The sequence below is a fragment of the Gorilla gorilla genome, chromosome 1, assembly GCF_029281585.2.
Source record: "Gorilla gorilla gorilla isolate KB3781 chromosome 1, NHGRI_mGorGor1-v2.1_pri, whole genome shotgun sequence".
NCBI lineage: Eukaryota > Metazoa > Chordata > Mammalia > Primates > Hominidae > Gorilla > Gorilla gorilla.
This window is the reverse complement of record NC_073224.2, coordinates 33,230,186-33,255,536: the sequence shown is the minus strand read 5'-3', so window position 1 is coordinate 33,255,536 and position 25,351 is coordinate 33,230,186. Positions and strand designations below refer to the sequence as shown.

The 25,351-nt window shown below is 38.8% G+C and overlaps 1 protein-coding gene across 8 annotated transcripts in view; it reads left to right on the top strand.

The window, feature by feature from the left end:
- The window catches only part of LOC134758841 (uncharacterized), a 330,244-nt gene that overhangs the window by 73,447 nt on the left and 231,446 nt on the right, over nucleotides 1-25,351 (top strand). The gene's annotated exons all lie outside the window — the stretch shown is intronic.

The window sequence follows — 25,351 nt, the reverse complement described above, 5'->3', positions numbered from 1 at the left end:
ATGAGTTAGAAATCAGGTTGGGGTGAAATGATTTCTTATTTTCTTATTTTTTTTCCAACCCTGTGATTCTGTGAATTTTATGAACAGAAGGGGAAAACAATGCCATCAAATGGCATTTACTTTTGAAATTTTCCTGAGAGCCGCACAACTTGAAGTCTATTTATTCAATCCCTCTGAAAGTTGGGTAGTCTTTAAACACATGTCAAGGCAGCCAGGCTTAATGCCTGTATATTTTACTAAGAGGTTGGTGGGCTTATTTGATTTAGCTCATGTGAGAAGTTTAATTGTTTTCTTCTTCTTTCTTTGCTGGCAGTGACTATATCTGGTAGAATAAAGCTTTGTCCAGCCACCCCCTTTCATTCTTTACACACGAGAGATGGGAACTGTGGATGGCTGGTGCTTTCTTGAGGTTCCCAATAGACCATGTGTTTCACATCAAGTGAGCTAATACCTTTTGAGCTGAAAACTTTTCAACGGCCTCAAGTTTCTAGACCAGACTTTACCTCTGGGCTCCAAACAGATCTAGTGCTCATGTTGGTTCACCCTTAGTATTGGCACAGTACATGCTGATTCATGAAAGTAAGTCCCAAGACCTGTTTGGTATTATGCCTCAAGTCTTACACCCATTATTTCCCCCATCCAAGTCCTGCCAAACTGTTATGGGAGGCTCTATGCATGTTGATGATATTAATGGCATTGTGAATAATTATGCCCCCGGATCTTCGTAAGAACCCAATAAAGTAGGTATGGCTATTACGTGTATTTTACAGACAAGGAAGCAGGCTTAGGGAGATAAGGTCATTTGCTCAAGGTAGAAGAATTAGCATGCAGGTAAAGATTAAATCATGCTCTTTACCCCCTAAATCACACTTTTTCTGCAGCAGGAAATGTAAGTGCCAAGCCATGGGAGGGTAAGACGTTATTTTCTTCTTGTTTTGGTCAAATTAATTTAGAGCAAAAGTGATCTTTGAGATCAACCCCAATCCTACCTTCTTTATAGATGAAGGAGACAAGATTTGTGATGCTGAGTAATTTGCTCAAGGTCGAGCTACTGGCAATGGTAGCACCATAAAGAACAAAGGTGACCTGTGCTCTTTCTGGCACAGTGTGCTGGGCAGGGCAACAGTCTGAAATTACAGAGAAGCGAGATGGTGCTGACTAAGAGTTAAGAGAGCTAAAGGTTTTTGTCCTAAATTAAAATGAGATTACGCTTTCTTGAAATACAAATATAAATTAAAGGATCCTACATGTGGATGAGATCTGGAAAGCTTTCCTGATCTTCTAGTATCTTAGTAAAATCCACACTCCTTTTCAGGATCTCCAAGGCAATGCATGATCTGTCTCTGGCTGCCCATCCCAAGCTCTTATGGTGCTAGCCTCTTTTGAGACTTAGAGCCCAAGCTCTTTCGCTGCCATCTCATCTGCTGCTTGACCTGGTCTTTGCAGGGCTGGCTTCTTCTGCACACCTCAATTTAAATACCTGCCCTTACAGAAGTCTTTCCTGATATCGCTGCATGTACGCATGTCCTCTGCCCCATCTTTTATCTTTTTTTCTTTAGCCTTTACCACTATTTGCAATTATTTCTTTATTAGTCTGCTTGTTGAATGCTTGCCACTCCTTCTAGATTCAAAGTCCAATAAAGTCAGGGTCATACTTGTGTTGTTCAACATCGATATGCTGGCACATTTGTTGAGTGATTGGCTGGCTGGTTGGCTGGTTGGCTGACTGGATAAATGAATGAATACATTTCCACCTGCCAAACCCCAAGTATACACTCCTGAGAACAATATTGCCTGTAGCTCCCAATAGGGAGAGCTTTAACTACTCCAATTCCAATTCCAATTTATTTTCTAAGACTAGTAAAGTTAAGTTACTAACACTTCCTTGCATATTTTTTTTTTCAAATAAACTAGCCAGTTGCTTAGCAAAATACGAAGCGAACAGGGCAGAAGGCGGGCAATATTTTTAGAGTAGAGGTGAAGAATCAAGAACTGTCATCCAAGGTACTGCATATGAGCACCGTGTGCATACATGGGCCTGCATAAAACTTCCTTTTCCAAATGTTTAACAGTTTAAAAAAATCTCTAAGCTTCACTTAATGCCCACATACTCCTTCCTAAATCAAGCTCCTCCTATGCCGAGCACCTTTCTCTACTTGAGAGACTCTCCGATGCCTCCTGGTGTTCCCGGGGCCTTGTCCAGTGCCAGGCACTCCACTGATGTTTGTCAGACTGGCTTCATACAGGAAATTAGTATATTTTAGAATAAAATTAGTCCAGAGGTATTATATAAATATAAAATTAATGATGATAACAATATGAATAGTGATTATTGATTGAGTGCTTACCATATGCCGGGCACCATGTGGCTTTGCTTTCAATGTTATTTAATTCTTATAGTGACCCTTTGGAAGTAGGCATTTTTATTATTTCTGTTTAATGGATGAGGAAACTGAAGTGAAAGTAATTAAAAAGCAAAACAGGTTGGGCGCTGTGGCTCACGCCTGTAATCCCAGCACTTTGGGAGGCCGAGGCAGGTGGATCACTTGAGGTTGGAGACCAGCCTAGCCAACATGGTGAAACCCTGTCTCCACCAAAAAAAAAAAAAAAATTATCTGGGTGAGGTACTGCGTGCCTGTAACCCCAGCTCAAGAGGCTGAGGTGGGAGAATCGCTTGAACCTGGGAGGCACAGGTTGCAGTGAGCCGAGATCGCACCACTGCACTCCAGCCTGGGTGACAGAAGAAGACCCTCTCTCAAAATAAATAGAGAGAGAGAGAGAAGGAAAGAAAGAAAGAAAGAAAGAAAGAAAGAAAGAAAAAGAAAACAAAAGAACGAACAACAAAACAAGAAGACCAAAAGTGCCGAAGCTCACACACCAAATTAGTGCAGAGCTAGCATTCCAAGCTGGTCTCTCTGATTCCAGAGCTTCTGCGTCTAAACACTCTGTCATGAACATGAGTCTTGTCGCACCTTCCCTTTTTCCTGATGACATGGGCTAGACACATAAAATTCAGGAATGATCTACCTGATGGTGTATTCTGAAGGAACCACAGCAAGGAGGCCCGGTGGCCTTTGGGTATGCAGGGAGCTGCAGGGACTTCTCCCTCCTGTAGCCCTGGCTGTTCGATTCTCAAGGAACTTTGTACCACTCTTGGGAACGTGGGACTCTTCCAAGGAGAGCACCAGGACCAAGTTCCTTGCTAATGTTCACAGCTGATGGGTAGTGGAAAGAGATCAGGCCTAAATGTGATTCTGAATTTGCCGGCTTTGTGATTTGGGGCATAGCACTGAACTCCTCCGAGGTTGAGTTTTCTCATCTGTGCAGTAAGGACAAGAGTAGCGGCTACCTAGTGGAGCCGTTGTCAGGACTGAAAGAGCGTAATTCATTTGCAGGTGTCTTGTAGGCAGCACTATTTTTACAGTGCAAAATTTGTTACTAGTGACCGCCCTTTCAAGTGAAAAACTTGATGCCATTTGGACCTGGCAAAGTGATCAATAAGTGTTTGCTGATTGATTGGCACAACACCGAGGGCCCAAGAGTCCTGAGGTCCATGGCCTGTTGTCCAGACTCCAGTTGAGTGGTGGGTCCCAGGCTTCCAATGCTATGGCCCCTGCAGTGGCTTCCATTTTTGAGAAAGATAAATGAGGCCAGGCCATAGGTTCCCAAAAATCTGAGGTGTTGGCTCATCAGAGCTTGCTGTGGAGCATAACTTGTGTACTTTAGTCCTGCTCACTGGCACATTTGTATTCATTGAAAGCAATTGCCCCAAATGTAAAAGTCATAATAGTGATAGCCAAATACTCTGTCCTTTACTGACAGTCAGCCAAGCCTTGCATAATGATCACACCGGAAAATCACCATGGAGCAACAAATCTGCTGGGGGAAGAAAGGAAACACTTCCAATCATTTCTGAGGCAGCTTTCTGACTTATTGGTTTTGTTCCTTCCCACATGAAGCATTTATAGAAATGTGCTTGGCTCTGAGAAATGGGCTTCTCTGAATGGAGAGACGCATGCCTCAGTTAGGGGTGTTGAGTGGTTCAAGCAAAGTTCTAAAGTGAGAGATGAACGGTTTCGTGTTTTGTGGTTCTGAAAGTTGGGGGGTAAGACTTCTTTTTCTTTAGAAGGAGGGTTGAGTGAACCAATCAGACTGAATACAGAATGCTTCCCCTTAGCAGGTCCAAACCAAACCACTTCTAACTTAGATTGGAAAGCCAAGCTCTGTCCTCATGTCACTGTTTATGAAGCTGTTGCATTCCTTGGCAGGAGAATATGGAAGCAAATCACAAAAGGAAGCAGAAATCATATAAAATCTTACTTTCAGTAGTGAGGTGTCTACTTTTTGTTGTTGGTCCTAGAGGAGCTGACAGTGGCTGCAACCTTCATCACCATTTTCATAACGACTCTTGGAGAAAAGAAAGGGAGATATATGTTGTATCACTAAAAGTAATCAGGATGCTGATGACTCTACTTCTCTGCACAAGCAAGGCTGCTTCTTTTCCAGTCTGATAATTTGGTCTTAGCCCCGCGTGACCAAAATGCTGGACTATCCCGGCGTCGTGAGCTTGTAAAGCAAACTCTCTGCAGCAAAGCAGTGCTGGGCAATGTGCGGCTGTGTCCATGTCTGGTAATGGCTAGACTTTCAATATGATATTTGTTCTGAGTATTTATTCAGAACTTCAAAGTCACCAACAGCAAACGATCCCTTATACAGTTTAGATGACACATGCTCTTGTAGGGTATGGTGTATACATTTTCTCTAAAAAAGAGAAAAATATTTCCTCAGCAAGTCTGGAAACAAGAAAAGAGTTAATTTCTGGGGTCTGACAGTTTTTTTTTTTAAATGAGATTCCCTGAGACCCCCTGAAACTCATCTAAAAATCCCATCAGGGTCAGCATTGTGTGTGAGGTGTGTGCATCCAGAAGTGGGTACCTGTGATCCTAGCTGAGTCAAAAACTTGGAAGATGTGGGAGTTGAAGCAACAGATTAGAAATTTGATGACTATGACTATTTATGTATATATGTATGTAAATATAGCATCAAAACATCTGGATTAAAAAATAGAAAAACGTCTACATAGTTATCCATAGATATGGATATATAGATATAGATATAGATATATACTTATAAATATATAAAATGCTAAATATCTGGCTGAATAGTTTATGTGCTTTCTCAGTTTTATTTGGACTTAGACTAAGTGTGGACACAACATGTGAGTTCTGATATCAGTTATGTAAATAAGATGCTGTTTGTTCATAATTCGGGTTCTAGGTCTTTTTTCTTCTTAGGAAGCAGCTGGTAACATCGGTGACATTTCTAATGCACTTGGACACACCTGACAATACCCTACCTTGATGAAACGGGTGAATGCCTATGCCTTTTAGGGAGCAGAGCCAAACTTGAAAGGCACTACCACCACTGTACAGCTAGCTGGATCTTCCTTCACAGATTTGGAAATGTTTACTTAACTGATCTGTGTGGCTGCAGTTTCTAGGTATTTGATAAGGAAGAAGAGGAGTGACATGCCTCTCCTCAAAATGAAGCAGCAATATAGTCTTGTGTATTCTTTATGTTTTGAAGTTACACCTAGACCCAGGGACATGACAACATGGTTTGGGGATCACTAGTAAACCCCTGGGCACCTCTTGGTTGTCCCCAGGACTGCTTTCTGAGGTATTACAATATGACGCTGTGTAAGCTTTGGTTTCTGGTATGAATTAACTTGATATATTTATTATATTATTTATGATTTTTAATGAAAACCAGACATAATCTCGTTGGTGTTTCACCAAAGCACTGCCACATTTACTTATTTATTTACTTTTGTGGTCAATGAGGTTTTGGGTTTTTAAAAAATCTCACTGATATTAGGTTGGTGCAAAGGTAATGGCAAAAACCACAATTACTTTTGCACCAGCCTAATACTATCCATAGACAAAAACATTGTATCTTGGTTTATTCTACATTTTATAGGTTGGTGCAAAAGTAATTGTGGTTTTCACCTTTTTTTTTTTTTTTTTTTGAGACGAATTCTGGCTCCGTTACCAGGCTGGAATGCAGTGGTGCAATCTTGGCTCACTGCAACCTCCACCTCCCGGGTTCAGACAATTCTGCCTCAGCCTCCCGAGTAGCTGGGACTAGGGGCATGCACCACCATGCCCAGCTAATTTTTGTATTTTTAGTAGAGACGGGGTTTCTACTATGATCATGTTGACCAGGATGGTCTCAATCTCTTGACCTCGTGATCTGCCTGCCTCAGCCTCTCAAAGTGCTGGGTTTTTACCTCTTTTTAATGGCCAAAACTGCAATTACTTTTGCACCAACCTAATAAACAATTCGATAAACATTTCTTGAGTTCATCACACACTTGGATGAGTGCTGCAGCTATCTGGATGAAAAGCTATGATTCCTGCCCTTAACAAATTCATAGCCTAGTAGAGAAGACAGAGGACAAATAATTGTTTTAGAGATTGTAAAACCTGGTGATTTAGTGACAGGCTTGGAATGACATCCTCTGGATCTGAATCTTTTCTCTTGCCATATACTAACTGTGTGCTCTTGAATAAGTTTCCTAATGTCCCTTTATCTCAGAAAGGATAATCAACATCTAAATAAGGGTAAAAACTGTACCCTCTTATAAAGTTATTGTGATAATTAAAAGAATTAATACATGTATGAAGTGTTTCAAACAGTGCCTGGCAAAAAACAGAAGTCTAATAAATGTTAGCTTCTACTGTGATTCCTCAGAATTATGGGGGCAATAAAATAAATGCATTTGCATCAAAATCACCTGGTGATGGGGGAAGCTTAGTAAATGCAGATTCCTGGGCCTCCATCTCAGAGTTTCTAATTTAGTAGGTCTAGGTGGAGCTTGGGCTTCTGTTATTTTAATAAGCACCTGGGTTGGAGGTCTCTTTAAAGGGGTGGTGGCTGGCGAAAAGGTGTGGGTGATGAAGTTAGAAAGTGAAAGTAATTTCTGGAGAGTACCTGAGACCATCTAATTAAAGCATTTCAGTGAATAAATGGGTCAAATTGGTTTCTGATTTCATGTGGACAAAAATGAGGGATGGAGTAGAAGTTCGATCTTGCAGTTTGTCATGGTGGTGATAAGTAGAAACAGTCAATACTGTGCTAGTTAATCATTATGTCATATTCTCTTCTGATAACCAGCACTGAGCATTTCTAGGGAGAATTCAGCTTAGATGCCGGTAGTGGGGATATTTAGACACAGCAATGAATTAAAAATAAGGATGTGAGCTCTCTCCCTCTTCCTCTTATTAATATCTCCCAAAAAAGGTAGGCTTTCACCCATCTGAGGTGTTTAGATATTTGGGATATTTTAGATATTTTAGATTTGGATATTTGGATGCTTGGGAGTACTTAGGTAATGCCTCAGAATATCTACTCCATAAAATGAGAAGGGATCTTGGGGAAAAATGTTACTTTCTCTTTCTGTAGCATTAATAAAACTATGGAAATAGTGAGGGAATAGTCAATGGTCTTATAGTACAGATAAATAAATGAATTTCCGGCAGAATACGTGATTTTCTTCTTGCATTGTTTTAGGTGAGATCAGGTGCGTTCAGGGTGGTATGGATGTATACCTTACATTGTTTTAAACCAAGGGGATTTTACAATGAATTTGAACAAGAAGAAAGTTCCAAGTGAAATCTGGCCATTGCTTTACATTTAATCTTTACATTGCTTTATGGTAGAACAAAACTTTTTGTCAGTTGTTTGGTGGATTCTATGATTCACCTGATCCAGCAGGGGAAAGAAGGAGATTCTTTGGGAAACCTTGTTTGGTGACATGCAGTTGTTGGTGAGGTAAAGGGAAGGGACTAAAAAGGTAGTCAGAAATTGATTAGTTGTCAGAGACATTCAAGGGTCACCTTTGTTTTTTCTTTCTTTTTAAAATTGTCATTCTTCAGACATTCTATAGATGCTGTTTATTTATCATGCTATTAGCAGAAACTACGCTGCTCTAAAAAGTTACATAATCAAACCAAATCCTCATCCAATTTCACTGCAGTGGGACTCTGCCCACTGTGTGCTGCTCCATTATTATTGTATCAGCTTTTTAGCAATAATTGACGTCTATCTGATATAAAAATTGATACTTGGCAGAGGAAAAGAAAACCTGTTCTTTTGTGCTTAGGGCAAGTGGATGGAAACTTGCTTAAAAACCCCTTTGGGAGTCAAATTGGAATATCTCTCAGCAACATTTCCCCACTTAGGTACAGTAACCAGAAGGTAGCATCCAAAAAATGTAAACCATTGTTGGGCTTCCGGATGTCTCTGAGTGAGCCTGTGTTTAGATTAATGGACGGTCGACTGAATAGGGGGTCATGATGGGTGGCCAGACTCTTTGCAACACAGTAGGCCTATTGTACATCTAAGAGCGACTCAATTCAAAGCGATTCATGGCTTGGATGCTTCTGTAAATATACATTAGCCTTTAAGCAAACCAGGAATTATACCAGCTTTTATTTTTTTCTTTAAGAGAAGAAAATAAAAGAAAAAAGAATGAAACAAACACCAGAGAACTTTCTTTTGCAACAATGCCTTCTTTTCCTTTTGACATTGTTTTTCAAAGTTGCGGCAGTCCTGGGTGAATGAATATGGGTTTTTATCCCTTGAAACAGAGGCCTGCTGTCTGATGCAGGCTTCTTTTTCCTGCTTGATTGGCAGGACTTTCTGTCTCACTCCCATTAGAGAAGAAATACTGTTTAGATTTCGACACAAGATATCGCCAGTGGAATAAATAGTGCCATTTTCATGATAAAGTGGATGTTTAAGATTAAGGGTTTATTTAAGCCCACTGGTGAGCGACATTCTACTTGAATTAGGAGACACTCCTACAGGAAATAAATTTTATCAACCTAATTTTGTATTTTCCAAGCTTTTCCTGCGCAGCAGACAGAAGCAAAGATGTCGCCATAACCTTCTGTAGATGTCGCCATAACCTTCTGTTGATAGCGGAAAGCAACACCCAGGAATAGCTTGCAAGGTTAAGACAAAGAGCTCCCATGTACACGGCAGAGGGCGCTCGAGGACTGGCTGAGAGGAGTAGTTGGAACCGACTTCCCCGCTTCTTTCCTTCTCTTTTTTAAATGTAGGACAGGAAAAATAAAAGGATCATCAGCCAGAAAACAAAGGGCGCCAGAGAGCCAAATGTATGCAGCTGAAGAACTTGAAAAAAATTCTGGGGACTCAAGAGAGGAACCCATATTCTCATTCTCGTTGTCAGTCATTTTGCAGCTGTCCTGGCCTAGTATCACCTTCTCTTCTCCAGCCACATCCCCCACTTCACACTCCCTCAATTTGGCCCTCCGAGATTTGGTCCCGTTGGCCAGCGCCATAGGCTGCCTTTAGGAAAACCCCTGGCTCACATGACGTCACCACGCTCAGAGGGAGCGAAACTTCCCAAGCACCCCCACGGATGGTGCTAACAAAAGTTAAGCAGCGCCCCACCTCCTGTGTACAACAGGGGTATCCTCCTCATCCCCTTTTTTTGTAAGGGAGGTGAGGTGGGAGGAGCTGACGTCGGGACACCTGGTTCTCAGCCCAGCCCTGCCCCCAGGGGCCTCCCTTAGTCTTTGTATTTCTGTTCTTCATTTGTAAAATGAGGGAATTGGGCTAAATGGTCTCTAAGCGCTCAGGTTATGTCGTTTGTAAAATTATAAGTGAGAGGTTAAGTCACCCCAAAGCAAGATTTTTAGTGCAAAATTTTGAGGGAATTGAGGCAAAGTGTTTTTTTCCTCTCTTCCTCCTGGAGTGTGAATTACCTGATTAAAAGTCTTGACTATTTCACTTCTATCTCTGTGGTGTATCGATCAAAAAGTTTATTGAACTTTTACCCTATGATCAAAATGGAGACGAACAGATTGGATTATACCTTAATTAGCAGTTTTCTTTTTGCTAATGGTTTATTTATGAGTTCACAGCAATTTCTTAATATTAAGTTAAAAATATTGCCTGATAAACTGACAGATTACACTTGCATTTTCTCTTTTGTTCTCAGAATAAACGTTAAATATTCTTTTTTGGGGGGGATGTTCTAATTTAATTGGCCCTAATGAGAGCCAGATTGCTCATTAGAATAAAAAGGAAAATGACAATCTGTGTCACGTTTATCATCCTCAGCGATGGGCAAGGTTGTACTAAGGTTTGGAATAAGTAGACAGATGTAGAGACTAGGAGGGGCTCTGATAAACAGATATTGAATGTAGATAATAAGCCAATCTTAAAATTAAGCATGTGTTTACATTGTGTTCAAAGACTATGACGCCATTGGGAGACAGAATGTGGGGAGAGTTTAGCAACAGCCCTCTCAGCTGGTGACTTCAGGACAGAAACTTCTCAGTTCTCAGTAGGGGCTCCCTAAACAGCAGGTATAAGTGGATAAGTCAGTTTTGTCAAATATAGGAAAGTATATCATGTTTCAGAAGAAGACCAAAACATTATTTCAATATGAGTAAGAGTTTTGTCTTTTACCTAATAAGTGAAATGCTCACCAGTTTTATTCTGGAATGTCAGTGTGGCCCATTTTCCCTTAAATATTTGTGCCAGCAATTTCATAGTTTCCTTGGGGGCATATTTTAAAATCTATTTATCTCCACAGTGCCTACTTTGCATGGGGCTTTTGCAATAAGAGGTGCTCAAAGGCAGTCGTTGAACTGAATGTTCATATTAATTTTTTCCTCTTTAATGCAACAGAACAGCTACAGAAACAAACAAACCAAAAAAAAAAAAAAAAAAGAAAAGAAAAGAAAAAAGAAATAGCCCTGCATGAAGTCACAATTTGGCTCATGCTAGGTGCTGAGTCCATTTCCAGCTCTAATGACTGGATACTCACCACCAGCTTTATCTAGGCTGCTGGGAATGAGCTGCACCAGTTGGGAGACACACTACGTATTGTTCAGATCGTTAAGCATGAATGTGCTAAGCATCAAAACTCAGATTTAGTGCAAGCTTAAAGTGGCCATTTCTTAGATCCAGCATTCTGAGTTTCAAAAAAAGAATGTTTTTGTATGTTAATACTAATGCCACTTTCTATTTGAGTCACTTCTGAAAAACAGTTCTGTGCTAGGGCAGTGCAATATATAGTTCTGTGACATTACTTAGTGAGAACCAGCAGCAGTGTGGCAAAGTGCTTAGTTGAATCAGAGCCATACAGAATCATATTTATGCTTACATAGCATTTGGGAGAACGTGTTCACGGGAAAGGGTGGTGATGATGGTGGTGGTGGAATAGTATGTGATGTGGTTAGAAACCCTGTTTTTCCATTCATTGTTTAATCTTTGATTCTTCATCTATAAAATGAGACCTCTTGCCATTGAGTTGTTTGAAGGCTGAGAAAAATATATGTAGAGTCCGTAAACATATTCAAAAGTAGGCATTCAAAAATAAGCTATTTTTGTTATTTAAGTTCTAAAAAGCTCTTTTCTTCCCAACTATATTTCCAAAGAGCTGTCAAATAATGTACTTAGTTTTTGATTAAGACTGATGCTTTCCAGAATTACTGGGACAGAAACACTAACTACTCATTAAAATAATCCTTTGTGCCTTCAAGAGTTCAGTTCTTTTCTTCTTTCTCTATTTTCATTCTACTCCTCTCCTCAGAACAGTTTCTAAATTCTGCTTCCATCACATCTATTTGATAATAATCTAATATGCTACTCTTCCTGAGAATATTTCATTATTAGTAGGGAACAAATCTACCCACTAAGAAATAAAGTATGGAATGGGAATTTTAAGCGTTGGTGAACACATTGGAACATGTTTTTTTAGAGTACTGGGAACTTTTCAGTGTTTTTGAAATTAAACTCATTGGTGGTAACTATGGCATGAAACAGATCATCTATTAAATCATCAGAAATTAAGGATTAAATAATTTATCTCACTAGTTACTTATCTAGAAAGGCAATGAGGAAAAAACATTTACATTCGCTCATTTATTTAAAATTTTTTTTGAAATGGAGTCTTGCTCTGTCGCTCAGGCTGGAGTGCAGTGGCGTGATCCCAGCTCACTGCAGCCTCCACCTCCTGGGTTCAAGCAATTCTCGTGCCTCAGCCTCCCGAGTAGCTGGGACTAAAGGCACAAGCCATCATGCCCAGCTAATTTTTGTATTTTTAGTAGAGACGGGGTTTCACCATGTTGGCCAAGCTGGTCTCGAACCCCTGACCTCAAGTGATCTGCGCACCTCAGCCTCCCACAGTGCTGGGATTACAGGTGTGAGCCACTGCGCCTGGCCAATATTCAAAATATTGAATACTAAAAATATTCAATATTTCTAAGTGATGGATTATTATGAGCCAAGAACCATTGGTGCTGAAGAGTCAAAAGGCTTGAGGCACAGTCCTTATACAGAGAGTTCCCAGCCTAGAATCAGAGAGAGCAACAGCAATGCACTGATAACCCGGAGGCAAAGTGGGGATGACTGAAAGAAAGTTGTTGAAGAACCAGCTCTGACCACCATGGTCTTCAGAAAGCACACTGCCTCCCTCTGGAATGAGAAGGCTGCACAGGCCATGCCAGGTATAACCTGGGCAGTTGAGAATTTCCACTGGGGCCATGTATTTGTCCACGGACAATGGACTGGATCTATCTAGAGAATTATTTTTTGAGCAGAAAATTCTCTCAAAACATAAGCAAGATTATGGAGTCAGTGGAAAGTGATGTGACCTCTGTTTAACCTTGGGACTATTTATAATTTTAAACTTTTTCACTGCCTAGGAGAACAGGGGAAAAGTCTTCTGTTTCTACCCTTATATCCTCTATTATACTAATTGCAGGAAGAAGGCTTCTAAAGTCCACCATTAAAAGCAGTAAGGAAACTCTACCCATGACATGAAACACTACACCAAGCCAATGTAAAATTGAGTTACAGGCTCACAGGATTGTGGCCTTTATTTGAAGTTGTCAGCTGTGCTGTTGTGGGTTAACTATTCTAAAAGCATACATCTTTTTTTTCCTAGGCAGTAAAGCTGTTTCTGTAGCCTTATTTTATTTGGGAACTATGCTGTGCTTAAATATAGTTTGTGGGTGAAATTGTTATAAGCTGGCATTTGTACTTTATATGGTTTTGTATTAGGAAATTTTAGTTAAATAAAAACACTCACAGGAACTTGGGCAAATGTCTCTTATTCAGAGCATTCTTTGTAGGTTCTCACCATGTTACATTCTAAAACCATAAGTTTCCTAAGAAGCAATGCAAATAGGAAACAGTAAACAGGGTGGAACACAAGAATTCAAAGCACCATGGGATCCAATTAGTCCTAGTAATTTGATAAAAATAAATTTTAAAGTCATGTACCTCCTTGTTAAGTATTGTGACAAATGTTCACTTATTCTGATGACACCAATATTGAGGGGTTGAACTGAGGAAATATGAGGGAAGGCTATCACTCAAGGAGCCCTATGTATACAGAAGCCTCTCAGAATTTAAGGTGCAGTCATTGTCAATTTTTTTTTTACTGTGTGTATTTCAGTTAATAAGGTATCAGACATTAAACTTAAACATTGCATTTAAGTACACGATTATGAGATATGCAGTGCAGACTGAAGATGTTACAATTAGCCAAACCTATGGAGAGAAACAGAACATAAGAGAATGAACTGAAAAGAGTATCATGGCAGGAAACACATATACAATTTCATGACAGCCTTTCAGGGCATTTTCTCTGTGGCTATGTGAACTTGCTGAATCAGTGGGCTTCTATTCAGATCACCAAATGAGGAGACAAAGGCAATAGCATTGGTAGCTGGATGGCTTTTCCTATTGCCTTCAAATAGGTCTGAAAGCTGAGGGCAAAGAAGCATCAAGCATTTCACTTTCTGAAAAGAAAAATGAACAACTGGTACAGGAAACCTCTTTCAGGGCTTCTAGGTTCTGTTACTACCATCTCTGGGTTCTGCCATCTTGCTTTTCAAGGTCATCCTGTCAGCACATGCTGCTTTTACTCATCTTCCATTGGCTAGAATCAGTCACATGGTTAGCCTGACAGCAAAGAGTCAGAGAAATGTAAAGAAGTGCATGGAAATTAGTGAGAATCAACATTCATTGTGGTAGACTTATTGGCACATTCGGAAGCACACTTGCTTTCTCAATACCAAGTGAATGAGGGCTCCAAGGATTCGCGATTAGCGACTGAGGATAATTGAAAAAAGGGAAGACTGTCTCTGATAGGTCACCTACTTAGGCAATAAACTTACTGAAGTACTCCTTGTGTATATCTTAGCAGAGAAAAGACAATTACTGAAGACCAATAGCAAGACAAAGAGAGGGGATGGCATTGGGGTACTCCACACTCACACTGGTTGGAATGTCAAAGATACAGGAAATAACAACAGCCACAACAACAACAACAGCAACAAAGCAGGATCTTTCCATGGGCCAAATGGACTCTGAAAAAACTTGTAGTGAAGTCACTGAGGAGTTCCCCGTTCAAGAATGTGGGCCACAGTGAGAAGGGACCAGGAATCAAGAGGCTGTGGGATGCTCTGCCAGGACCAAGAGCTATGAAGAATTACAGGATGTCAAGCCACGGATAGAAATCTTACAGAGAACGGTGCAGCATAGATGGTCTTGCAGAATGCTCCAAAGAACGTTCACATGTGTCTTGTTAAAGAGCCAATATTGAATGCTTGATCACTCAGAGGATATTGATGCTGGAGAACAACAGGCATATCTATCTATCTATCTATCTATATATCTATCTATCTATCTATCTATCTATCTATCTATCTATCTATCTATATCAGAACCCAACAGAGAAAAAAATTGCAACAGACAGAAGATGGAAATTAAGCAAGAGGCAGGTGTTTCTTTCTTACCTGTTTACCCTTCCAACCCTCAACATTAGAGGAGTAAGGGAAGAAGAGAGCAGGAGGAGGGATGCCAAGTCCAGAATAGACTTCCCTAAGGAAGAAGGGATAGGAATAAATAAAAGCAGATCATGCCTTCTGCACTCCAGCTGTGTTGGAGGAGAAAATGTGAGTTTAAAATTCAGCTAGATTCTGAAAATGACAGCACAAGAAAATGATGGAATCTTCTGAAGACATTGTTTGAGGAGCAGAAAGAGAGTTTCAACATAGCAGGATTGAAAGCAGTAATAGGAGAATAAATAAAAGCAATTATTCATTGAAACTTCCACCGAGGTGAGCTGTTTTGATAAACTGGCTATAGATTCATCTGACTTATTAATATTGCAATCTGACTTATTAATATTGCTCATGTTTTGATGGGTTGGACCAAAGATTTAAATCTGACTTAAAAATATGAGAGACTGATAATGTGGAGTGGAAGTGAGATGAGGTTGGACTTGTGACATCAACAAGACATGAGAGCTGGGGTGTTGTATTTACTGGCTTGACCCTATCATCTTTCACATGAACAAAACAGGGACCAGAGTTGGCATATGATTGGCTACAGATAAAATGACTGCTTCATAATCAAGATAGCTAACTTGATAATATCGAGAATACTATTAAAAATAAATGCTCCAATTCTTGTTTTATATGTAAACTGATTCATCATTTAATTTCAAAATAAGTAGATTTGAAGATGAGAAGATCATTCTTTTTATGTTGGTCCTCTGCAATTTTGAGGCTACCTAAAAAGTAGTGACTTGAATTTTTTCTAGATCCTTTATAATCCAGAGTGCACATTGCTCAGAATTCTTTGTGATCAGAGTCCCTTAGAATAGTAACTAAAGAATAAAACATACTTTCCAAATGTTACTGGGCTTCCGGGATTAGCTTATAACATTGTCCCTTTCTCTTTATTTGAAGTAGGACTTACCTCTTCATCAAATCCCCGAAGTCAATCCAGTTCTACAGAACATTAGAGAGTAATGTAAATTTTCCTCAATATGTCATGGGGTAACACCATCCCCTCTTTTTAAGCATTTTGCGATACTTAGTAAAATTCCCAGTCAAGTACCTTGACCCCTCCTGTGCCTCTCCAGTCATCAGCTGCTTCTTTTCACTCTTAAGTGCTCCTAACCTGTAGCCTTTTCTTGCCTCCCAGAAATTTTATGATCCCTTTTCCATGTAAAGTAATTGACTCTTCTCTTAGCTTCTTTCATCTTGCACCTTCACAACATCATCTCACAAGGCAGGCCCCACTTTGGGGACAGTCTCCTTAGAGAGCTGAGGGGGATTTCAAATAAGAAATAGGAAGCAATCTAAGGGTCCATCAACAGATGAATGGATAAAGAAAATGTGGTACATAGACACAATGGAGTACTATTCAGCCATAAAAAGAATGAGATCCTGTCATTTGCAACAACGTGGATGGAATTGGAGGTTGTTATGTTAAGCGAAATAAGCCAGACACAGAAAGACAAATATTTCATGTTCTTATTTATTTATGAGAGCTAAAAATCAAAACAATTGAATTCATCAGCATAGAGAGTAGAAGAATGATTACCAGAGGCTGGGAAGGGCAGTGGTGGGGAGGTCAGGATAATTAATTGGTACAAAATAATTAGAAAGAATGAAAGGGACCTACTATTTTATAGCACTGGAGGGTGAGTATAGTCAATAATAACTTAATTGTACATTTAAAAATAGCTGAAAAAGCATAATTGGAATATTGTAACACGAAGGATAAATACTTGAGGGGAGGGATACCCCATTTTCCATGATGTGATTATTATGCGTTGCATGACTGTATCAAAACATCCCATGTACCCCATAAACATATACACCTATTATATACTCACAAAAATTAAAAATAAAAAACAAACAAAACAAAAGAAATATTTTTTATCTAAAATAAATGTAGCAACTTCAGGCAGTATAGTATTTTTTTATCTGAAATAAATGTAACATCTTCAGGCAGTAGAGTATTCTTCATGTATCTCAGTTCATCATGAGCAGTTGATGTTTGTAGATTCCCCCTTACTTCTAGAAGTTCAGTCTCTGCCCTCAAAGAGAGTCACTCAGTGTTGGATGTGGCTTGTAGAGACCTGAGCCTTTACAGTTGGTGTGGGTTACCTATGTATGGCTTTCTCTCTGGGCTGACCTCATGTTCGTGCTAGTGTCTGTTCTTATGTCTCTCTTCTTCGGTCTATATCAGATCTGAATATGGGCTACTATGCTAACTTGATATCAGGCTCAGCCCTGGCCCACCCTTCTTCTTACTAACATCTCATTACATGAACCACATTTTAACATCCTTTCCTATTCCCCCACTGCATTCAGCATTTGTCCTTCTCCATGTTTAGAATGTGACTCCTGTATCAGCTTTGAGAACTGACCTTAGTTGTGCTGTCAGAGATACAACTCCCAGATCAAGTAGAGAGAATTTGTTGGGTTTCAAGTCACCATTGCTAATCTTAGATGATGTGAAGAGAAACTTTCATGTCTGGACTAACATATCCCTATGTGCCACTACAAGATGAGATATCTGGCATATCCTGAAAGAATATATATACACACACACATATATATATATATACACACATATATTTATATACTCACACATATATACATATATATGCAACAATTTATATCACTATCTAAAGGATCATATACATGCAGAGAAATCCATTTCGACTTTTGGTTGAAGTTTTCCAAGGGTATAAATAGATGCAATTCCATGAAATTGTCAGTACCTTCTAAAAAGCTTACTCAGAGTTAGTTCATGAAACAGGCAGGCATTTGGACCTCACAGTCTGAAATCATGAGTGCTAGAAGACCCGTGGCATGGGGTTTTGGTGAAGTAGGAATGCTGATCTCTGCTGTTAGCCACCCAGCTAGTGAGGGAGCCAAGTTCACTGCCCAGCATCAGCCTCTCACTGGACTCGCCTGTCATCTGCTCATCACTACAGGGATTTTTTTTATGAGGTAAATTATATACTGTTCTTGAATTTGGGGGTTCTGGACAATCTTGGGTTTTTATCTAGATTCTCAAGCTCTTACTTTGTTTTCTTAGTCACTCCCAGCCAAGGCTACTGTTTGTCACATGCTACAAGGGAGACATCTCCTCTCCCTGCCTGGGCCATTTCGATCTGTCTATTCAACCTCTCAAAGTCTGTAATTAGCCTCTCTCAGAGAACAGGATAAAACACAGAACCTGAGGTGAGGAAATGGGATGTGAGTCTTGGCTCCGAAATATGCCCATTCTGTGACCTCGCGAAGGCACATTTCTTCTCTGAAACTAATTATCCTTGTCAGTAAAATAAGCATAAAAATACCTTCCTCATAGAGTTGCTCAAGAACTTAAATGAGATAAGATACAGGAAAATGCTTTCTAAAGTGTAAAATTCTTACAAATGCAAAGTGATATTATTCTCTGGCAATCTATTTGTAAAACTTAACATAAGGAATTTGTCTACCTCATATCCTCTATGGAACAAGGTAGAGTGGAAATACAACTGGTTATTTCACTCTAACTTTTTCTTGTAACTTTCATATGTTTTTGAATGGTAATTCTTTTTATTGGGAATTTTTGTCAGCCTTTCAAAATGTCAGTTTGAACAGTAAAAGTTATCATTCTTCATTATAATAACCCAAATACAGATTGTGTTTTAGGACATTAATAAAACATGACATTATCTATAACTCATTTATTTACCTATTCCACCAACAAACTACTGGAATCACAGTGGACACTGCAAAGGATACAAGAAGAAATGGGGAGGTATTCTTCTGATCTTACTGCTTTCTAACAGGGAGGCCAGAACACATGAAACAATTAGAAGCAAGAGAGTTACTCAAAGATTACTTGATTAAAATAGCTATATCTGGAGAATTTTGGAGGCCACCTTTTTACCAAACTCTCTGTGCCTTTTAAAAATGTCACCTAATTTTTTCATCTCAATTCAGAAATCGATGCAACTATCAGGCGCCACTCACAATTTATTATATGTCTCTTTAGTCTCTGTTTGTGTCCCACCTTAAAGATTTATAATGTGTACAAGCAGCAATTTTCTGTATTCATTACTTAAATTTCATTTTTAAAACCCCTCCTCAATTTTACCTCTTTATATTTTAATTTTGAGATTGCAACTTGACTTGCAAATTTTGCTTGCAAAATCGCACCACAGATAAAGAGTAAGAACACTTCTAAACCTCTAGTCTACTGGAGCTGAAGATGCTTTCTTCTCAGCCACCGTAAGAGTAGAAAGGGTTAATGAATTAGTCAGTTCTCCGCTCTTTGCTCAGTTTCCGGTGGTAACCTAAACCCAATGGAACCACACAGACCTGCACTCAGCTTTTCCATCGTTTATATTTCTGGTGCCTGAAACAATGTCCTTAAAATGAAAGGAGCATTCTTGGCAAAAACAGACACCTGCTGTTTGGGTGAACTTGAGAATCCTTTGGTTTGCCTTAACAAAATAAATATTTCAGGGAAGAGCAAGTTCCAGGTCTGAAGATGACCTAGGTTGGGCTGGCTCCATGGAGTACTAGCCAAGGCATTGAGGATAATGGAAATAGATGGTCTCTGTAGGAGGGAAGTAGAAAAGAAGTGAAAGGGAAGCTCTGGATGAGATTATTAGTGAAAGTATGGTTTGGCTGGAGGAATAGGAGCTGTGCTCCCTAGATGGATGCAAGAATCGAATATGTGGGTAGCTGTGGTTCACTTCCCAGAGGATAGTCTAGACTGGAGTCACTGTTCAAGTGTTGCTTCCAGCAAATGCTAATTACAGACCTTCAGAAAATTAGGAGGCTGTCCATATAGAAAGAACGTAGATGAAAATATTAAAATAAATATTAGTGTCAGAAAAGGGAAGAAGAGGTGATAAAAATTTTTTATGCCTGCTATATGCCCAATGCTATGCAAATGTTTTTTCATTTACTCCTTTCAACTAACATATGAGATATCTAACTATTGCCATCTTACATAGGAAGGAACTGAGGTTATGGGAGGTTACGTTACTAAAGGTGGCAGAACAAAAAAGTAGAAAAACCAAAATTTGAATCCCAGTCTGTCTGACTCTAAAGTCTAGATTTTTCTCTCCTATAGCGTTTGGCCTTGCAAAGTCTGTCCTCCGTAGGATCATGCTCCTCCTGGCTTGTCATGATCTCTGCTATCATTTACTGAACACTGTATTGTACATTTTATATATATGCTCACAAAAACCCTAAACATAAGTTTTATTATTCTTATTTTACAGATAAAGAAGCTGAGGGGTGGGTAGATTAAGTTGTACTGAAAGGCGTACAGTGGGTGGAACCAAGAATCACACCCTGGTTTATCTCTCTCCAAAGTCCACATTGGTTTCTGTTTTTAAAATAATTATCCTGAATACAATGAAGTGAAAAAATTATTCCAGATCCAATGAATTTGTTATGTTAAGTGACTTCTTACCGTAGTACTTTGGGACACCCTACCAATCATGAGTCACCATGTTAGGGTGGGCTGTTTATATGTTTGTCAAGAAGACAGCAAGAAAACAGACTGTATTTCAGTCTATCTATCTATCTATCTATCTATCTATCTATCTATCTATCTATCATCTATCTATCTATCATCTATCTATCTATCTACCTATCTCTCTCTCCATCTAGTTTACCTATTATCTATCTATTAATATGATCTATCTATCTATCTAATCTATCATCATCCATCTATCCGTCTATTTATCTACCATGTACCTATTTTGCCATGAAGTAGCAATATAGCAATTCTGTCCCTAAGTTGAAGGTATAGGTAACTTTTAAAAAGTCTTAATAAGCTCAAAAACAAAACAGCAACCTACCAAGAGATGGATTCAGGGGTAAAATGAAGGACAAAGCCAGAGGCAGAACAGACACAAAACTGATCTTCTTTTCTAGGTGACTTCAATCCTCTCCCTCCCAGTTGTTAATGTGCTACTGAGAATCAGGGCTTCAGCTCTTTCAACACCAGATCCTACAGTCTTGCAATAGGATTTAATTCAATACTTATGTTCCCTTGAGAAACAATTATTGGGAGCTTACTATATTCTGGCACTGTGCTAGACACTGTAGACACACAGCTTTGCAAGACACATTCTCTGTCTTCAAGGAGCTCACAGTCTACAAGGGGACATAGATATATAAACTTAAACTGTGAAGGATGCATTCTTGAGAAGCTCTCATAATTCAGAACACCAGAATTCAAGAAACTACCATATATAGCCAGTGAAATATATTACTGGCACCTTCTCCTCTTGCCTTTGGTATCCAGTCAAATGGAAGCACATCTATGGAGTCCTATAGGTCAAGAAAGAGTCATGATCCACGTTACCAAGTTGTTCCTGTGGATGAGAAGATATTCTGAAACTAAAGTTCAGTCAAGCATAAATGCTATCCTTCCAGTACAATCCATACTTTAGTGTAATCAAAATGTTGATGAGGAGAAATTTCTCTTGATAGATATATTCCAGCTAAGAAATGCAGCATGAATTATAGAATTATGCATTGATCTTACTTGGATTTTGCTTCAAATGAATATACTGTAAAAGCAAATAAGCAAAAACAAAACAGTAGCTTGCAACTAAAAACAACTCAAATGGCCACCCAATGGGTGAGCAGTTCAACAAATTGTGGTATATCCTTATAATGGAAATGATATTCATCAGTAAGAAGGAATGAACTATTGATTCACATATGGAATGGAGGAATCTCAAAATAATTATGCTGTATGAAAAAAGCCAGTCCCTTCTCCTCCTCCAAAAAAGTATATATTGTATTATTTTATTTATGTAAAATTTTAGGAAATGCAAACTGATCTATATTAGTAGAAAGCAGGTGAGTGGTTGCTGGGAGATCAGTGGGGCAGTTCAGAAAGTGTAGAAGAAGAATTACAAAGGGATCTATGCAAACATTTGGGAGTGATGCATGTATTTATTATCTTGATTGTGGTGATGGTTTCATGAATATATGTATTTGTCAAGAACTAACAAATGTGTACTATAAAAACCTGTTGCTAGTTATATTTGAATTATATCTCAAAAGTTTATTTTTTTAAAAAGTGTAACAAAATCCTTTCCTATTATTTATGCATATTTGACCTTCAGTTAACTTTCTAGCTGTGTTCCTCTAGCAGTTGCATAGGGTAGCATGATACCTATGTTGCCAGGCAACACTGGTTACGGCAAAAATGATCCCTAATTAGAAAACTGTATTTGGACTTGGAGGAATTAAAAATACACTACAAATACCTGACAGGGACATGAAATAAAAAACAAAATTCAAGACAATTTTCCCCACAAAATTGGCCAAAGATGGCAGTTCTTTCTATTTACCAGTCTAAGTGGCACTGTCACTTGTTAATGTTAGAAATATGAAGGATGATGATTTTGAAATTAAATAACTCTTGATGAATTAAAAAATTGATAATGTATATTATTTCAAATTGGATGAAGAAGTAAAATTTTATTATGTTGGATTACATTTCAAAGTTGCATATTTCAAAGTACCATCAAATGTGATTACCACATAAAGCAATATGATGAATGCAATGACAAAGGTAAGCTCAGGATGCTTTGGGGGCACGTGTGTGTGTGTGTGTGTGTGTGTGTGTGTGTGTGTGTGTGTATGCAGAAGGCAATCAGGGAAAACTTCCAGGAGTTCCGTCAAGTTTGGGATGAAGGGACAAATGCGGAGGACATCTCAGACAGAGGACAGACTGTGTGAAAGGAGAAAAAGTAAGAAGTAAAGTGATTATGGAGACCTGAAGGCTGTTTGATGTTGCTGATGGAAAGTGAGAGGTAGTAAATAGAGGGGCTAGGTTGCACATGTCAGCCCAGAGCATCTTGTCTAAGGTGTTAAAAAAACTTAGACCTGAAGTAGAGGGGCATATCTTCCCCCAAATCTCCCCTTGTCTCCCTCTCTCTAATCATTTTGCTTACCCCATAAGTTATTTCAAAAAGGCCATCTCTGAGCAATCAATCTACAATGATACTTCTTGACATCTTGACAACTTCTATTTCTTTTTTTTTTTTTTTTAAGAGACGGAGTCTCACTCTGATGCCCAGGCTGGGGTGCAGTGGCACGATCTCAGCTCACTGCAACCTCCGCTTCCTGGGCTCAAGCAATTCTCCTGCCTTAGCTTCTCGAATAGCTGGGACTATAGGCACACACCAACATGCCCAGCTACTTTTTGTATTTTTAGTAGAGACGAGGTTTCACCATATTGGCCAGGCTGGTCTCGAACTCCTGACCTCATGATCCTCCCGCCTCGGCTCCCAAAGTGCTGGGATTACAGGCATGAGCCACCGTGCCTGGCGACAACTTCTATTTCTTTACCTGCTTTTTTTTCATAGCACATACCACTTCTTGACAGAAAATTACCTATCTATTTGAAAAATTGTATTACTATTGTCTTCTTCAGCAGAATGTAGTTCTATGAAGACTAAGTAAGGCTCAGTTTTTTCTGTTTCCCACACCCTCAGTAACCTCAGTTTCCCAGCCTCTGGTAACCATCTTTCTACACTCTATCTCTATGAGTTTAATTATTCTAATTTTTAGCTCCTGCAAATAAGTGAGAACATGCAAAGTTTGTCTTTCTGGGCCTGGCTTATTTCATTTATAATGTCCTCCAGTTCCATCCCTGTTGTTGCAAATGATAGGATCTCATTCTTTCTCACGCTGAATAGTACTCCATTGTGTATATGTATCACATTTTCTTTATCCAGTCATTAGTTGATGGACACTTTGGTTGCTTCCAGATCTTGGCTATTGTGAACAGTGCTGCAACAAATACTAGAGTGCAGATATCTCCTTGATATACTGATTTATTCTCTGATGATTAATGATGTTGAGCACCTTTTCACATGTTTGTTTGCCATTTGTATGCCTTCTTTTGAGAAATGTCGATTCAGATATTTTGCCCATTTTTAAAGCAAATTATTAGATTTTTTTTCCTATAGGGTTGTTTGAGCATTTTATGTATTCTAGTTATTAATCCCTTGTTAGATGGGTAATTTGCGAATATTTTCTCCCATTCTGCAGGTTTTCTCTTTACTTTGTTGATTGTTTCCTTTGCTATGCAGAAGCTTTTTAACTTTATGTGATCCATTTGTCCGTTTTTGCTTTAGTTGCCTGTGCTTGTAGGGTATAGGGTATTACTTAATAAATCTTTGCCCAGTCCAACGTCCTGGAGAGTTTCCTCAATGTTTTCATTTAGTAATTTCATATTTGAGGTCTTAGATTTAAGTCTTTAATCCACTTTTGTTTCATTTTTGTATACAGTGAGAGATAGGGATCTAGTTTCATTCCTCTGCACGTGGATATGCAGTTTTCCCAGCATCATTTGTTGAAGAGACGGTCCTTTCCCCAATGTATGTTCTTGGCACCTTTGTCAAAAATGAGTTCACTGAAGATGCATGGATTTATCTCTAGGTTCTTTATTCTGTTTCACTGATCTATGTGCCTGTTTTTAGGCCAATACGAAGCTGTTTTGGTTACTAAAGCTTTGTAGTATAATTTGAAGTCAGGTGATGTGATCCCTCCAGTTTTGTTCCTTTTGCTCAGGATAGTTTTGACTATTCTGGATCTTTTGTGGTTCCATATACATTTAGAAATATTTTTTCTATTTCTGTGAAGAAAGTCATTGGTATTTTGATAGGAATTGGATTGAATCTGTAGACTGCTTCAGATAGTATGGACATCTTAACACTATTGATTATTCTAATCCATGAACATAAAATATCTTTCCACTTTTTTGTATCTTCTTCAATTTCTTGCATCAACGTTTTACAGTTTTATTGTAGAGATCTTTCACTTCTTTGGCTAAGTTAATTCCTGGGTACTTAATTTTATTTGTAGCTATTGTAAATGGGATTACTTTCTTGATTTCTTTTTTGCTTGTTTGCTGTTGGTATATAGAAATGCTATTGATTTTTTTGTATGTTGATTTTGTATCCTGCAACTCTATCAAATTTATTTATCAGTTTTCATAGTTTTTGGTGGAGTCTTTAGGTTTTTCCAAATATAAGATCTTATCATCTGCAAATAAGGATAATTTGACTTCTTCCCTTCCAGTTTAGATGCCCTTTATTTCATTCTCTTGTCTGATTGCTCTAGCTAGGAATTCCAGGGCTATGTTGAATGACAGTGGTGACAGTGGACATCATTGTCGTGTTCCAGATCTTAGAGGAAAGGCTTTCAGTTTTTCCCTGTTCAGTATAATATTACTTACAGGTCTGTTGTATGTGGTTTTCATTTTGTTGAAGTATGTTCCTTGTATACCTAGTTTTCTGAAGGTTTTTATCATGAAGGGATATGGAATTTTGTCGAACGCTTTTTCAGCATCAACTGAAATGATCATATCATTCTTATCCTTCATTCCGTTGATATGATGTATCACATTGGTTGATTTGATATGTTGAACCACCCTTGCATCTCTGGGATAAATCCCACGT